General features: G+C 40.4%; 1 protein-coding gene across 2 annotated transcripts in view; it reads right to left on the reverse strand.

The window, feature by feature from the left end:
* The window catches only part of LOC135091445 (atrial natriuretic peptide receptor 1-like), a 138,707-nt gene that overhangs the window by 103,551 nt on the left and 22,299 nt on the right, over positions 1-12,857 (reverse strand). The window lies entirely within an intron of this gene.

Raw genomic sequence — 12,857 nt, forward strand, 5'->3', positions numbered from 1 at the left:
GTTTTTAAAATATATTGTGTGTTATTATATACATATTCTGATAATAAAATCAATCAATCAAACTTCTTTCTTACATATTAATTATAACTCTCACCTCTCACCCTTGCGCTTCCTTATTAATGACCCTCCTTCCTTTCCTTCCTCTTCCCCCTCAATGCATGTACGTCAGATCGAAAAACTGGCCTTAAGCAACTTTTCCACATGGTCAAAAATCCAATACCGTGGTACTTCATTCTGCTCATTAACTTGCAATATGGGAAGAAAAGACACGGAAATTAAGGGAGAATCTAAACTTTTTTTCTTCCCAAAGGAGTTAAAGTTTTCTAAGTGTGTGAAGTTTGTCCTTTATCTGCAGAGTGTGGAAGCTAATAAGAATACCCAATGAGTCTGAGGTCTCTCTCTCTCTCTCTCTCTCTCTCTCTCTCTCTCTCTCTCTCTCTCTCTCTCTCTCTCTCTCTCTCTCTCTCTCTCTCTCAGATAACCCAATTACAGCCCGATAACGTAATAATATGATCTATTGAGCAGAATGATATAATTTTTTTCAAGTTTTCCTGTACACTGTCCAAACATCACCCACCTCACCACTGCTACACTCACCTTGTGCTACTACACCCCTTTACACCCTGCCATCCCTACACAACACTTCCTTATACTCATCAACACTCCGTCCCTTATCGTACACCCTCGCAAACCCACGCAGGTCCATCGTACACCTTACCAAACGTTTCTACACTTTTCATGTCCTCCCACACCGCTCTTCCCTATCAACTACACTATCAGCACACTTCCTTACACTCTTTGAGACTCCCTTTTGGTCCATATTCTGAAACACTTCTGCACAACACCTTCAACATTTTCAGAAGGCTCTAGATGAAGTTCCACTGGTTTTCAAGGTGTTTTTATGGCTCTAGTGACAGGTTAACAAGATTTCTACATTATTAACAGGAGGAGCAATCTTGAGAACTTGGCTGATCATCTCTGTGGCCTTTGGAAATACTTGTGGTGGGGAGAGCTAAGTGTTTCTGAATACAGGTCTTTATTTTACAGATTCAAATTAACACAAGTCTATCCTATACATTACGAAACGTCCCTAAACTCATGTCTTCTTAATACTACTACTGTTACCTATTTCTTCCACCACCACCACCACCACCTCTACCACCACCACCACCACCATTACTACTACAGGATACTACTATTCCTTCGTATCCTTCATACTTCCAATTATTATATCCTCACACTCCCACACGCTCCTATACTCTCCAGAGTCCTACTGTATATTACTTCGCATTCCCACACCAGTCCTACGAGTTAATTAAATCCTTTCGTACAGTCATCGTAGCTTCCTTCATCTTCCCAATTTCTACCATACACTCCTGCACACTGCTACATCAACCATATCCTACTAATATTTTCCTGCATCCTCCCATCCCTCCTACACTAGTGCAGTATAGTCCTACACCATACAAATCCCATTCCTTATTCTATTCCTTCTTCCTTCCTCTCCCCATTAACCATTTCTTCATCTCCTCTTCTCATCATCTATTTCTTCCCCCATTCCTTTCCCCTTCCTCTCCCTTCTCCACCTTCTCCTCTTCCCTCCACCATTCATTCCTTCGCCGTTCCCTCCTTACCACTCATTCCCTTCCCCTTCCCCCTAACCTCCCCACCACCATCACATATTCTAGGACAAAAACCAGCTCACTACATCACATTCCCCCATCCCTCCCCACCTACTCCCCTCCACTCCCCTGTAGCTAGCCGCCCACACTCCCTTCCATCACTCATGCTCTTCACCCCCCACAACCCGCCCTCGACAGCTACCCATACTCTCTCCTTTCACTCCTTCGCTCTCCATATACAAGCCCTTTCCCTTCCTACGATCGTGGCCTCTCGTACCTTCCTCTCTTTTGCTAATTGCCTCTCCACTGCTGCGTTCCTCTCCTCTAGACGCCTTAAGAATGTAAAGGCTGTGGAGGATGTGGATCAGTTATAGAGTCTTCAGGTGTAAAGGTGATCAGGAGAGAGGATCAAAGCGTTATGTGGGTACACAGAAGAGAAGCTTTTATTCTGAAACACTTCCACGCCTATTCTCCTCTAGTTTTAAAAGGCTCTACTTGAAGGTACACGGGTTTCACGGTTTTTTATGGTTCTATTGACAGATTAATGTGATTTCTACAGTATTAACAGGAGAAACACTCTTAAGAACACGGCTCATCATCTCTGTGGCCCTTGCAAATGCTCATGATGAGAGAGCAAAACCTTCTAAAATACGAGCCTTGAAATACACATGTTACACGGGTTTTTAAGGGTGATTTTATGATTTTAGTGACAAATTAACGATATTTCTACATTAGGAACATGAAAAACACTTTAGAGAACCCGCCTAATCCTCTCTGTGGCCCTTGCAAATGGTCGTGATGAAAGTAAAGCGCTTCAGAATACGGGTCACTGAGTCACGAGTCGTAAGAGGTGATCAGGATGGAGGCTCTTGGCGTGCGTGGGTATACAGAAGCGAAATTAATAGGATTGGGGAATGTGAATAATGGGGCAGCGATAAGGAATTGAAGCATAGTTGAGGCCGATAAGGAAGGGAAGGGAGATAAGGGGCAATGACACGATGCAGGAGATTAGATGGAAGAAAAACAATACCTGGCAACTGCTGGATTTGGGTGATGGAAAGATACGAAGGATGAACGAAATAAAACACAAAGGGAAAGATAAATTAGAAAACTATACGTGACAGTAGTTAAAACACGAATCATGAAAGGATAAATAGAACTAAACAAATTGAGCAAAGAAAAAGGAAAGAGATAAAATGAAAACAACACTGATAACAATAAAACGACGTAAAGATGCGGAGAACGAAATAAACGAAAAAAAACCCAAATAAAAAAAAAACGAAAAAATCTTGTTTACACGTCTGTTAAAGTCATTTTTATTTATACATCTGATTTGACTTGATTATAAACATCACTCCCTCAGCAGCCAATCACGTGACAGGCCCTTATGACGTCACATCTATTCTGATTGGTGATTGGCTGAAACACTTGCTAATACAGATATTCATGGCAGGGACTGTCCTTGTATTTATAACTTAATATATGATGTGAGGGGAATTCTCTCTCTCTCTCTCTCTCTCTCTCTCTCTCTCTCCTCTCTCTCTCTCTCTCTCTCTCTCTCTCTCCAGCTGTTGGCTCACGTACACACAATGAAGGTCAATTTAGTGTCTGTTTGTCTGTCAATGTGTGTGTGTGTGTGTGTGTGTGTGTGTGTGTGTGTGTGTGTGTGTGTGGGTCGTGAGCAGTGCGCAGTTCACACATTAAGGCCGCGGGTCCTGTGACGCGTGAGGGGAACCAGCGGGAAAGAAAACGGGAAAAGGCGTAATGCGTAAAAAAAAAAAAAAAAAAAAAAAAAAAAAAAAAAAATTGGAGAGCTGTATGATTTCTTCCTTTAATACTATTGTTACCATCATTATCATCATCATCATCATCATCATCATTATTATTATTATTATTATCATTATTATTTATTTATTTTTATTTCACGTGTCCCTCCCCCCAAAAAATGTGGCTTATTTTAAAATTGATATGTTGTTTTTTTCTCTATGATATTCTTTCATTATTATACCATTAAAGATTCTAACGACTGGGTACATGGTGTGTGTGTGTGTGTGTGTGTGTGTGTGTGTGTGTGTGTGTGACAGGGTGTCCTGCATCTTATTACTGTCAGTGTGTGAACGTGTTTTGGAGTCGTGTGTGTGTGTGTGTGTGTGTGTGTGCAGGGCATGTGGGTGAGCGGGGCAGCAGGGTGGCGTGGCGTGGCGTGGCGTGCCCCTGTCCTGCACTGTATCTTATCTCTCTTATCACCAGGGAGACACCTACAATCGCATCCCGCCACAAACAACAACCACCACCACCAATACTACTGTGCTATTACTACTGCAACTACTACTAATACTACTACAATTATCACTACAAGACGACACTACCAATGTCAGACGAAGTAGTTCACCACCACCACCACCACCACCACCACCACCACCACCACCACCACCAACAACAACAACAACAACAACAATTTTATTTACCAACACCACCACCAACACTACCACTAACAACTTCTCCTCCTCCTCCTCCTCACTACTACTACTACTACTAGTACTACTACTAGTACTAGGACTACTATAAACGCCCACTCCTAAAAAAAAAATTACGTGGAAGAGAAGCAAATAGCAGATAAATTCGAAAATCTCACAAAAAGGGAGAAGAAAAATAATAAAAGTTTCGTCTCCAAGAATTACCCTTATTATTATTATTATTATTATTATTATTATTATTATTATTATTATTATTATCATTATCATCACTATTATTATTATTATTATTACTATTACTATTATTATTATTATTATTATTATTATTATTATCAGTGGGTTTGGTTTTGATTGTAGCAGTCGGGTTAAGGTTTGTCTCCGCGTCCCTTATCACGGTCACTGCCTATCACCAGTATCATTTAAATACAGCCAACCCCACCACTGGCTCTGATGTCCACCACTATCACTACCATCACCACCGCCACCACCACCACCACCAACAATACCAGCACCATCACCACCATCACCACCACCACCACCAATACCACCACCATCACCACCACATTACAAGCACACCCTCTCATACACCTGAGCGCCTCTATACCTGCTTGAACACACCCTCGTCATGCACACCTGCAAATTCGTTACACATCACTTACATAATAATAATAATAATAATAATAATAATAATAATAATAATAATAATAATAATAACAAAAGTTCTCTCTCACCTTCATCTCATCTACAGTGACAAACAGAAACCAGAAAGACGAAAGAAAAAAAGAAAATGAGAAAGGAAAAAGAAATGAGACGGTGTATTACACCAAAGAGGGAAAGAAAGAAAGAAAAAGAAAAAAGAAAGAAAGAAAGAAAGAGTAAGAGAGAAAAGAAATGAGATGCTGTATTATACCAAAGTGCAACCATCAGCGAGAGAGAGAGAGAGAGAGAGAGAGAGAGAGAGAGAGAGAGGAGAGAGAGAGAGAGAGAGAGAGAGAGAGAGAGAGAGAGAGAGAGAGAATCTTTCGTTATCGAGTAAAAACATAGAAAGAAAGACCATTCCCTCAAAAAAAAGACTTCAGAGGGATGGCCTTGACGCGGCTGACTCACACACTACACGAGTTGTCTCATGAACCCATAAGCGAACCCCCGAAGCTTCACAACACTGCGCTGAGGCTTTATGAAATCGTTTCGACTCAACGAACACAGGTTATATATAGTGTTGTGTTTACGTCCATGTCTTGCTTCCTCTGTGGAATACGAGAGAGAGAGAGAGAGCCGAGAGAGAGAGAGAGAGAGAGAGAGAGACTTGTTGGCCCATCTCCCTGGTCACTTGGCACACACATCCCATTTCTCTCTCTCCTCTCTCTCTCTCTCTCTCTCTCTCTCTCTCTCTCTCTCTCTCTCTCTCTCTCTGCCCTAATCTTCTCTCCCTTCCCTTTTATCACCCTCTCAATTCCTTCCCTCTGCTATTCACCATTCCCATTCCTTTTGTTCACTCCTCGCCCTTCAAGGAGACACGAAACTCTTTGGAATGGAAGAATTAACGATCGAAGTGTGGCGGGAAAGAGACGTCGGGGAACAGAAAATTAAGACGACAAACCCATACCAACCTGAAGAACCTTGGAAATTTTAGCACAAAGATCGATATTGTTTAAACGGGCCGGTCTGTCATTATTTTAAAAGGCCACACGAGTGATTAGCTGGGTTATTATTGAACACCCGCCATATTAACCCAGTAAGAGAGAGACTTGGAAATTTTAGGAATAATGTTACTATTTTTTTTTTTAAGCGCAGTGTTGTCATTAATTTTAAAACACCGAAGAGATTATTAATTGGGTTATGAGTGTTTTCTTTTTCCTCTTGATGGTAAAATTCTTATCAGATTATAATTATCAACAGTCCCAAAAGCCTTGGAAACTCGTAAAGCTCGATGTTTTAAACGTGGTGTTCTATAACTGGTTTAAAAATGCCACAAAGATGATTAGCTGGGTTATGGATGCTTTTCTTCCCTCTTGGTGGTAAAACTCTTATCAAATTATCAATGCGTCACAAAAACCTTGAAGACTACTAAAGCTAGATATATTTAAATGCAGTGTTCTGTCGTTAGTTTAAAAAGACATGTTGGCTTATGTTTTTTTTTCTCTTTTCCCTTCTATGGTACATAATTCTTATCAGACTATCAATACAATAAAAACACAACCTTGAAAACTCCATAGGTTTATAAGTCCATTGCTGTGTCATTTATTTAAAAACACCTCAAAGATGACTAGTTATTTACTTCAATGGTATGTAATCCTTATCAGACTATCGCTATAATCACACAATTCCTGAAGACTCCTAAACCTCCATATTTTTAAAGTGCACTCGTATCATTTAATCCATCATCAATTTAAAAACACCATACAGATAATTAGTTGAGTTATGAGTTTTTTTTTTTTTTTTTTAAACTTCAGTGGTAAATAATTCTTGTAAGACCATCACTAGAATAAAAAAAAAAAAAACTTGAAAACTCTTATAACCCGATATTTTTTAAACGCACTGTCAAAAAAAAAAAAAAAAAAAAAAAAAAAAAAAAAAAAAAAAAAACACTAAGACAATTGAGTTATGGATGTTTTTTTTTTTTTTTTTTTTTACTTCAATGGTACATGTTTCTTATCAGCCTATCACTATACTCACACAAACCTTGAGCACTCTAATAACTTGCACCATAGCGTGTTCAAAGATTACAAGCCGAGCCGTTTACACAACAGGAATCTTCAATGGTAACTCATCATGGCGCTTGTTCTTTTTGTTGACTGAGATATAAATTTCATTAGTTCCTCTTAAAATATGAAAAGCTGAGACGTTTAAAGAACACGGGCCTTGTATAGTGATTCACAGTGACGGTTGGTCTCTGGTGACTGAGTGGAGGGGATGAAGTTTGCCTGATGACCTCAATCAACCATTAAAATAAAAAAAAAAGACTGAAAATACTGGAAAGACTGAATTAACCCCCAAAAATTACTGAAAATATTGAATTAGTCATCAGTTATACGGAACATACTGAAAAAAAAAAAACGAATTAACCCTCAAAAAGTGAAAATACTGAAAATATGCAAGACTGAAAGCACTGAAGACAAAATTATACGGGAAATACTGAAAACAGACTGAAATAACCAACAAAAAGTACATAAAATACTGAAAATATTGAAAACGACTGAAGTAACCATCACAAATACAGAAAAATACAGAAAATACTGAAAACAGACTGAATAAACCATAAAAAAATACAGAAAATACTGAAAACAAACTGAATAAATAATAAAAAAATACAGAAAATAAACAAAATACTGAAAACAGACAATTAATCATCAAAATCCGAGGGAAAATATCAACATCGGAGAACAAAACTTAATAAAACGACCCCATACCAACTAAACTACTGGAGTGTGAAGGTGAACACAATGGGAATTAGCGCGCCATTCACAATAAACAGACCCTGGGTTCGATTTCTTCACGAGACAATTTGGGCGCGGTTCCTTCTTCGCTTTAGTCCAAGGTGGTGGTGGTGGTGGTGGTGGTGGTAGATCGCTGTTGTAGTAGGATTGGTAGTGGTTTTATTTATTTTATTTTCTCAGTCATGTGCCCTTGTCCAGATACTTTAACGCGCAATAAAGTAGTAGTAGTAGTAGTAGTAGTAGTAGACGCAGCAGCAGTAGCAGTATCTTGGCACGAAAACCAGCAGGTCCAGGCTTCCTAATGGTCGATGAGAGCCTATCAGCCGGTCTTTATCCTCCATCCCTCTCCCCTTCGCTTTCCCGCCTCCCGCTCATTACTCCACCGACCCCCGCTGCGCCGTCCTTATCGCCATCCTTGGCCGTATAAAACAAGACCGCTGTAGGCTCAGTAGAAATAGGTGATGTTAGGAGGAGGAGGAGGAGGAGGAGGAGGAGGAGGAGGAGGACAAAGGAAAAGAAAAACAGTATTAAGCTCCTTTACCCTTACGAGTCTGTGAGGAGGAGGAGGAGGAGGAGGAGGAGGAGGAGAAGGAGGCGTGTTTATGTTTAAATAGAAAACAGAAAGAGAGGGACTTGAGACAGAGAAAATATGCACAAGTAACATGAGAAAGACTGATAAGAGATGTGACTAATAAATGAAAAAATAGAGGAGGAGGAGGAGGAGGAGGAGGAGGAGGAGGAGGAGGAGGAGGAGGAGGACACGAGGGGGCGATTCAGACATTCTCCCTCACCCTAACTGCCGCCCATTGCCAAGGAAGGGAGAATGGACGAGGAATCAGTAAAACGTGAGGAAGAATTTCGTGATAACTTGAGAAGAATGAGAAAAATCTGAAGGAAGAGGAAGAGGATAAAAGAAGGATAGTAAGCAAAAAGAAAAGAAAAAAATGCGAAGAATGGAATATGTGATTGACGATGATGGTGGTGGCGATGGTGGTGGTGGTGAGTGTGATGGTAATGATAAAAATATGAAGGAAGGGATATCAAATCACCACTACCACCAACTACTACCTCATCACTACACACACACACACACACACACACACACACACACACACACACACACATCCAGAAGCTCACCACTGTCACCACCACTACAACCATCATGAACGAAAAAATAAATAAATAAAAATAAATAAATAAACAAAACAAAATAAAATGAACAAACAAACAAATAAATAAATAAAACTCCGCCATTAACATCCGAAACAAACACCACCACCACCACCATCCAAAAGCTACGAATAAAAAAAAAAGAAAAAGAAAACAAGAAAAAAAAACAACAACAACTAAACACACCTTAAATAACACACTAATTCACCTTCTAACCACTGCGCACTCTTCTTCAGGTGCTAACATAGCATTACCATCATTATGTGGTTGCAGGCTAGGTACACACACACGAACAGACACAGTAACTCACCTTAGACGCGCCACAATAAAACCGGAAGTAAGGACAAACTCTAACGAAACTGCGTAACAACCGCTCGTATACTGATGTTATGCGTAGTAGTAGTAGTAGTAGTAGTAGTAGTAGTAGTAGTAGTAGTAGTAGTAGTAGTAGGTGGATTTCAGTGCGTGACATCAAAGGTACGAGCCTGAATGAGACGCGACACTCCACCCACTCAACATGTCCAACGCCCACACGTCTCCTCGCGGCGCACCTCTACCTTGCTAGCTCCCTGTGACCTCCTGGTGTGTGTCCCGGCCTGGAGCATTACTACACACCCGCAATGCAACAGTGACGCGTGCTGTGGCCTCAGAGATAACACAGGCTGCGGTGTGCACGGCGAATGTTGTGGAGGCAGAAGGACACAGCCAGGCAACGAATCAACACACGGCACGACCTTCACCTTTACTTGAAACATATTTTTGCTGACAATTTTTGGAGGCGTCAGAATTTTCCTTATTGAGTCTCATTTTTCAGTGTGGGTTACCGTCTGTTCAGTGTTAGGTGGCTTTAGTTGTGCGCCTAAACTCGGCCTTATATCTGTGGAAACCCTAGAGAAATAGACAGACATGGAAACTTAAACACATACACACACATACTCGTACACACACACACACACACACAATTCTCGTAACACTCCAAATATTTTATCGAAATTTTATCATTATAAGCAATTTCTAAAGTCTTTATTTCAATCAATTCATTTATTTATCATTATTATCTATTCATTATCATTTCGTTTTAATTTTATCAGTTTGATGTGTGAAGGTGTTTGGCCGCTTCTTTCTCTTCCTTCGGCTGCTCCAGTTAGGGGTCGTTAAAACTGATCGGCATTCTGCAACACGCTCAGTCTTCGTCGTGCCTCTCCCAGTCACACCCATCACAAGAAAGCATCCTTTTATTGCTTCCATAAACCTTCCCTTAGATCCTTCTCTTTTTCTCCTGCCGGGGTAGATCACGGGAGAAAAAAAAAAGAAAAAAAAAAAGAGAAAAAAAAGACGCTCGCCAAGTTGTCCCGAAATGTAAAACCAGTATTCTCAATCATTCATTCCTTTCTCTGGTAAACTCTGGAACTCCCTGCCTGCTTCTGTATTTCCACCTTCCTATGACTTGAATTCCTTCAAGAGGGAGGTTTCAAGACACTTATCTATCAATTTTTGACTACTGCTTTGACCCTTTTATGGGACTAGCATTTCAATGGGCATTTTCTTTTTTATTGGATTTTTGTTGCCCTTGGCCAGTGTCCTTCCTACATAAAAAAAAAAAAGGAAAAAAGTCTAGTTCTTCCTTTGTATTCCTTTCTGTACCAGCAACATCACAACAATCACAACCATTACCACCACCACCACCAACAACAACAACCCTAGCAGGAAATTCCCATGTTACTCCTTTGTGTTCTCTTCTGTACCACCACCACCACCACCACCACCACCACCACCACCACCACCAACAACAACAACAACAACCCAACCAGAAGTTCCCATGTTATCGGAGCAGTGGGTCAGTGGGGCCAGGAGTCAGCAAGGATGGGAATCGCTCAGTAGTCAGCACGTCTAGAACAAGGATAAACGCACGCAACTCAGCACATTTGTCTCCGGGATCAGCAAGGCCGCAGTGCTGATACCAGGATGCGTAGCGGCGAGCGGGCAGAGTTGCGGCTGACGCGTGAGACTGCTGCGCCTTCGTCAGGTCAGAAGGTTAGGGGCAAAGGGAGAGAGAGAGAGAGAGAGAGAGAGAGAGAGAGAGAGAGAGAGAGAGAGAGAGAGAGAGAGAGAGAGAGAGAGAGAGAGAGAGAGAGAGAGAGAGAGGAAAGGAAAGGTGAAAGTGATGTCAGAGGAAGGAGGGAAGGAGAGAAAAGACAGGAGGAGGGACAGGAGAGAAAGGTGACAGTGATATCAAAGAGGAAGGGAGGGCGGGAGGAAAAACTGCATGAAGCAGATAATCGTGAGAGAGAGAGAGAGAGAGAGAGAGAGAGAGAGAGAGAGAGAGAGAGAGAGAGAGAGAGAGAGAGAGAGAGAGAGAGAGAGAGAGAGAGAGAGAGAGAATACCGCGATGAAGCAAAGAAGGAAGAAAATGAAGACGAAGAAGAAAGGCAAGAAGGAACATGAGAAAAAGAACGAGGAAAAAAGAAGGAATGAAATAAACAAAGGTAAAAAAAAAAGCCAAGAAACACATAAACGCCAGGGAACAAAAGACACGCTGCTAGACTGATATAAACAGCGAGGGGGAAAAAAATAGAAACAATAATAATAATGTATACGAAGAAGGAAATTGCATTTGTAAACCTGCCAACCACACACACACGCACACACACACACACGATTATAATAAGAAATAAAAAAAAGAAAACAAAGGAGGAGGAACTAATCCCAAAAGAATATTGAATTAAAAGCTAAAATCATGAATAAAATAATGGAATACAATGAAGACCAAGTAAATGAACGGGAGGAAACAAAATAATGACAAGAAAGGTGAATAATCTCTCTCTCTCTCTCTCTCTCTCTCTCTCTCTCTCTCTCTCTCTCTCTCTCTCTCTCTCTCTCTCTCTCTCTCACCACTCACCAGATAGAAAATAAAATAAAAACAATGAATAATACACAAAATTTCTTTCTCTCTCTCTCTCTCTCTCTCTCTCTCTCTCTCTCTCTCTGGCGGGAACACCTGTCCACCTGAGCCGCGTCGCCCCGCCCCCACAGCAACAGGTGGGCCGTGCGGGGACTTCGCGTAGTGCAGGTGAGAATGAGCGTCTCACCTTTACCTTGCCACCTGCCGGGATTCCTGCACTCATTCATCAAGGTGGTGGTGGTGGTGGTTGGTGAGTTTTTGTTTGTCTTGTTTTCGTTGTTGTTGTTGTTTTCTTCTTCTTCTTCCTTCTTGTTATTTAGATGGTGATGGTTGATGATGATGATGATGATCAAAAATTATATATATTTTTCTCTTTCGTCCTCCTCCTCCTCTTCCTCTTCTATTTCTTTTTGTTTTTGTTCTTGTTCTTATTCTTCTTTTTATTATTATTACTATTCCTTCTTCTTCTCCCTTCTTTTCTCTTCGTTTTCTCTCTTCTTTCCCTTCCTTCTTTTCTCTTCTTCTCTTCTTTCTTATTCTTATGATGATGGATATACATTTTTTTGTTCTTTTCCTTTTTACATATTTTTCTTATTCTCCTTCTACTTTTCCTTCTCATCCTCTCCTCGTAATATTTAGTCATCATCATTATTCTGAAATCAATGCAGTATCTCGTTGCCCGTGTGTTATATCGCTCCTTTATCTCATTATCAGTTATCTCATCTTCTTCTATTCCGTCTTTTATTCAATTGCTTTGTTGTCAGTATTTGTTTTCTAATATTCTCCACTAACGGTTTCACATACAAAAAATATTAATTAACTCGTACATTTTAATATTTCTTTGGCACGACTTCACTTCCCGTCTCTCTCTCTCTCTCTCTCTCTCTCTCTCTCTCTCTCTCTCTCTCTCTCTCTCTCTCTCTCTCTCTCTCTCTCTCTCTCTAACTACACAATGACATTTATACGAGTCTTCATCTACCACCTTAAGTATCTATTGATCATTGTTTTCATTTACCTATTTATTTTCTTTATCTATCTATGTCTCTACCCATCTACCTATCTATCAATCTAACTAGCTACCCATCTATATATTTATCCATCTATCTATCCGTCTGTCTATTAATTCATTACGACATACGTATTTATTTATTTACAGATAGGCGGACTAACTAACCACATCACATCACAACACACGAACAAAACAAAACATTGAATAAAAGACATTTACAATATATCCACATCACAACAGCAG

The sequence above is a fragment of the Scylla paramamosain genome, chromosome 37, assembly GCF_035594125.1.
Source record: "Scylla paramamosain isolate STU-SP2022 chromosome 37, ASM3559412v1, whole genome shotgun sequence".
Taxonomy (NCBI): Eukaryota; Metazoa; Arthropoda; class Malacostraca; order Decapoda; family Portunidae; genus Scylla; species Scylla paramamosain.